Below are 5,793 nucleotides of genomic sequence, written 5' to 3'. Positions count from 1 at the left end.
TGAGCTGAGCTAAAAACCTCTTCCATGTAGACAGCTGATATAAAGCTGGAAAAAGCTACGCTACATGCAGCCCTATGGAAGAGAGAGAAGTCATCAATGGAGATAGACATCAGTGGACACTACAAGCCTTAAATTTGGCCAACTAGGCCAAATGAGCCAATGGGTGCAATAGTAGAATGCCTGTTATGAGGATAACAAAATGCTCTCTAATTGGAGTGAAGGCCTGCTCCATGGGAGAGAATATATATCTGTTGCTATATGTATGTATATATATCTGTTACCTATAATGGGGAAGTCATGAGCCCCTAAGGATGTAACACCTGCTGGTGTCTAGCTAAGTACATATATTATGCTCACCAAACTGCCCAATAAGCACTTCTCTTAATGTTCATACCAATATATTAACACTCCTCTCACTTTTGTTTAGAGAAGCTTCTCTTTTCAGATGGCAGTGACCTTTGGGGTGACGTAAATGTACCACAGTGCTGAGAGGAAGTGACAGGGGAGTGCTCAGCACTGAAACATCTCTATCCCACTTTCCAAGGTCAGGGTCCATTGTGGAAGAGGTGGAAGAAAGAATTTAAGAGCCAAAGAAGGGTAGGTGTGGTGGTTTGAGTCAGGTGTCACCCATAAACCTAGGTGTTCTGAATGCTAGGTTTCCAGCTGATAGAGATTTGGGAATTATCGCTTCTTGGAGGCAGTGTATTGTTGGGGGTGGGCTTATGGGTGTTATAGCCAGTTTCCCCATGCCAGTGTTTGGCACACTCACTTGTTGCTATGGTCCACCTTATGTTGGCCAGGGGATGATGTCCACCTTCTGCGCATGTCATTGTTTTCCCTGCCATCATAGAGCTTCTCCCTTGAGCCTGTAAGCCAAAATAAACCTCTTTTCCCCCCACAAGCTGCTCTTTGGTGGGTGATTTCTACCAGCAATGCGAATCTGACTGCAACAGTAGGACTGCTTACAATGCAATCTTCCAGACACAAAATTACCTGGATATCCATTACTTTGCAGTACCTGGCACTACCTACACAAGACCGTATAATTTTTTTTTTTTTCTGTTGTTGTTTGCTTGGTTTTTCAAGGTAGGGTTTTACTCTAGCTCAGGCTGACCTGGAATTCACTATGTATCCTCAGGGTGGCCTCAAACTTACAGCGATCCTCCTACCTCTGCCTCCTGAATGCTGGGATTAAAGGCGTGAACCATTCCATACTAGACTCATAATTGGAGGAAAATATGATGACATCAAAATACAAGAATGACAGGCTGGAGAGATGGCTCAACGGTTGAGCACTTGCCTGTGAATCCTAAGGACCCCAGTTCAAGGCTTGATTCCCCAGGACCCATGTAAGCCAGATGCACACGGTGGCACATATATCTGGAGTTCATTTGTAGTGGCTGGAGGCCCTTGTACGTCCATTCTCTCTCTATCTGCCTCTTTCTCTCTCTGTCTGTTGCTCTCAAATTAAAAAAAAATATATATATATATATAAGAGTGACTAATTGAGAGAGGGAAGGGATATGATGGAGAGTGGAGTTGTGAAAGGGAAAGTGGGGTAGAGGGAATTATCATGGTTTATTATCTATAATTATGGAAGTTTTCAATAAAATTAATATTTTCAACACAATTAATTTTTTGAAAACTAATTTTATTTATTTTCAAGACAAGCTCTGGTTATGTAGACCAGGCTGGTCTTGAACTTGAAATCCTCCTGCTTCTACCTTCTCAATGCTGGGATGTGCACCACCATAACCATTCATCATTGATTCTTTTCTTTTTTCTTTTTTTCTTTCTCATTTGCTTTTTCAAGGTAGGGTCTCCTTCTAGCCCAGGCTGACCTGAAATTTACTACAGTCTCAGGCTGGCCTCTAACTCACAGTGATCCTCCTACCTCTGCCTCCTGAGTGCTGGGATTAATTCTTTTTTAAAAAATCAGTCCATTACTTAAAAAATTTTAAACCTTTTTTTAAAAAATGTACATATATTTGGGAGGGAGAAGAAAAGGTTGGGGGGAGAAAGGGAAAATGAAAGAATGGGCATACCAGGACCTCCTGCTGCTACAAATGAAGTCCAGATGCATGGGCCACTTTGTGCATCTGACTTTACATGGAAATGAGGACTCAAACCCAGGCCATCAAAGTTTGCAAGCAACTTCCTTTAACCATTAACCTGTCTCTCCAGCCCAATATTTTTCTTTTTTATCTTTTTTTTTTTTAACAAGTTTGCATTCCCACCACAGTGAATGAGGGTTCCTCTTTCCCCACATCCTTTATAGCTATTCTCTTGTATCATCTCATTAAAAAGCTGCTGCAAACTGAGAATACATGTTTTAGCACATTGAATTTAGTCTGTTTACCTTGTTTTACTCATTGCTTCTTTAATGATATCTCATTTGATTTTTTAATGATTGCCATCCTTACTGGAGTAAGGTGGAATCTTAGTTGTTGTAATTTGCATTTCCCTGATGGTTATGGATATTGAACATTTTCTTTTTTTTAATATAACCTTTTATTGACAACTTCCACAAAAATAGACAATATACCATGATCATAATCCCCTCTTACCATCTTTCTCCCAAATCCCCTGTCCATGAATCTCTTCTTTCCAACTAGTCTCTCTTCTATTTTGATGTCATCACGTTTTTTTGCTTCTGTCATGCAGGTCTTGTATAGGTAACGTCAGCTACTGTGAGGTCATGAATGGCTGAATGCCATGGCCATGTTCCTTCTCGTGGAGCAAACAAGTCTGATCAGAGAACAGTTGGTTTTACCCATAACAGACTTGAACATTTTCTTAAGTGTGTCTTAGCCATTTGTGTTTCTTCCTCTGAGAACTCCCTATTCAAATTTCTACCCATTTTTTCAGTGTTTTTTTTTTTCAATTGTTTGGGTTTTTTTTTTTTTTTTTTTTAGTTCTTTTTAGTTCTTTGTAGATTCTAGATATTAGGCCTCTGTCAGTGGTATAACTGCTAAAAATTTCCTCCCATTCTGTGGATAACCTATTGGCTCTGCTTATGGTTTGTTTATCTGTGCAAGAGCATTTTAGCTTCATGAGGTCTCATCGGTTAAGAGATTAATTTCCTGGGCTATTGGGGTATTGTTCAGGAAGTCCTTCCCCACCAGTGTTTTTCTTTATTTGTACTTTTAAGTGAGTGTATGGATGCACCAGGGTCTCATGATTGTAACAATGCAAAACCTCTGGCTTTACATGGGTCGGTTGGGAATTAAACCCAGGCTGGCCAGCTTTGTAAGTATCTAACCATCAAGCATCTTCCCACCCTCAACATCCTCCTCCTCTTCTTCTTATTTATTTATTTATTTATTTATTTATTTATTTTATAAACAGGGACTCACTCTAGCCCAGCCTACCTTAGAACTCATTTTGTAGCCCAGGCTTGCCTCAAAATTATGGTTATCCTTCTACACCAGTCTCCTGAGTTCTGGGATTAAAGGGATATAACACCCTGCATGACCCACCACTGATTCTTAAGGTAACAGAAACAATTTAATATTTATTTAACACTTAATATTAAGTGTATTAACTAGTCATTCATTTAAGCCTTATGAGAACTGTGTAAGTACAGGTCCATGATTTATTATTTTCAATTATGAAGCTGGGTATGGTGGCACAGGCCTTTAATCCCACGACTTGGGAGGCAGAGGTAGAAGAATCACTGTGAGTTCAAGGTCAGCCTGGGACTACAAAGTGAGTTACAGATCAGTCTGGGCTAGAGTGAGACCCTGCTTTAGAAAAAGAATTCTGAATTTGAAAGCAGCCTGAAAGGACAAGGTTTTGGCAGTAAAACCTGACCTGAACCGACATGAAGCTCTCTGTAGTCTTTTATGATCTTGGCAGTGTCACACGTTTTATCACAGAACTATAAACATATTTGACTATATAGCATGGCTGTAAAAGCTGCTAGGGTGTGTCATCATACAGGTATGTACAGTAGATCACTCTTCACAACTGTGGTAGTTTAAATGTATATAATCCATTGACTCAGGTGTTAAAATGAAACTTTTGAGCTGGGCATGGTGGTGCACGCCTTTAATATCAGCACTCGAGAGGCAGAGGTAAGAGGGTCGCCATGAGTTTGAGTAACTTAGTAGTGAGACTTCGTAGTGAATTTCAGGTCAGCCTGGGCTAGAGAGAGACCCCACCTCAAAAAACAAAAAACAAAACAAAGAAAAAGAAACTTTAAAAAATATTTTATTTATTTATTTATTTATGACAGAGAAAGAGGGAGAGAGCGAATGGGCACGCCAGGGCCTCTAGCCACTGCAAACGAACGATGCATGAGCCCCTTTGTGCATCTGGCTAATGTGGGTCCTGGGGAATTGAACCTGGGTTCTTAGGCTTCACAGGCATACTCCTTAAACTGCTAAGCCATCTCTTCAGCCCAGAAAAAAGGAACTTTTAATTTGGATACCCAGCCTCCTGACTGGAGGAGGTGTGTGTTGGGGTGGGGCAGATCCCGGGGTCCAGCCCAAAGGTGTGTTTGGGGGTAGATATGAATTCCAGCCTAAAGATTTGCAGAAAGGTGTGAGCTCTGGTGGGGGGTACCTGCTGCTTCTTGCTTTTTGTGTTTTCTGGCTAGTGATGGTTTCTCTCTCTGCTTGGATTTGTGAAAGGAAGTCAGCTTCCTTTGCCACAGATGGAACTTCCCTTGATCTGTAAAGTTGAAATAAACCCCTTCCTCTCATACACACTGACTGGTTGGATGTTCATCTCAGCAACATGAAGCTGTGTACAACCACCACCAAAGGGACTTGTAACTCAGAAACCCATATAGCAGAGGTTTCAGATAAAGATCATGAACCAGTGTCATCCCCATTTCACAGCTAGGGGATTAATATATGGAATGGAAGTCACTTGCTCAAGATCACACAGTTAACAAAAAGAATAATTAGGGCTGGAGGAATGGCTTAGAGGTTAAGGCGTTTGCCTGCAAAGCCACAGGACCCTGGTTTGATTCCCCAGGACCCATGTTAGCCAGATGCACAAGGAGGCGCTTGTGTCTGGAGTTCATTTGCAGTGGCTAGAGGCCCTGGCTCGCCCATTCTCCCTTCCTACCGCCTCCTTTTTCCTCTGTCAAATAAATAAATAATAATATTTTTTTAAAGAATAATCAAGCTGGGTGTGGTGGTACATGTCTTTAATCCCAGCACTCAAGAGGCAGAGGTGGGAGGATTTCTGTGAGTTCAAGGCCATCCTGAGAATATAGACTACATGGTGAATTCCAGGTCAGCCTGAGCTAGAGTGAGACCCTACCTCGAGAAACAAACAAAAACAACAACAAAAAAAAAAAAAAGAAAAAGAAAAAAGAAAAGAAAGAAAGAAGAAAGAAAGAAATCAGGGCAAGAAGTTTAGCTCAGTTCCAGAGTGCCTGCCTACCATAAGTCAGGCCCTGCGTTCAATCACCAGCACCAAAGGTCAATGTAGTTAATCATCTTTTTGAGTGCTCACCAGAGCAGTCATTTGGTTCAATGTGTCCTCATTTAAGCCCCACCACAACACTATGAATGCTATTATTTAAAGCTCAGTGAAATGATATCATTTCCCTGGACACACAGCTTTTAAGCATGGTGAGATAGGGTTTTAAAAAAAGTCATACCAAAACTAATTTAAAAAAAGACAGAGAAAAAAATAAATGTTATTTGTCTTAAAATTAAAAAATTAAAAAAAAAAGTCATACCAGGTGTGGTAGTGCAGTAGTGCACACCTATAACCCCAACACTGGGAAGGCAAGAGTAGATCGCTTTGAGTTTGAAGCCAGCTTGGAACTACAGA

This window comes from Jaculus jaculus, chromosome 1, assembly GCF_020740685.1.
Source record: "Jaculus jaculus isolate mJacJac1 chromosome 1, mJacJac1.mat.Y.cur, whole genome shotgun sequence".
NCBI classification, from domain to species: domain Eukaryota; kingdom Metazoa; phylum Chordata; class Mammalia; order Rodentia; family Dipodidae; genus Jaculus; species Jaculus jaculus.
This window is presented reverse-complemented; position numbering follows the sequence as displayed.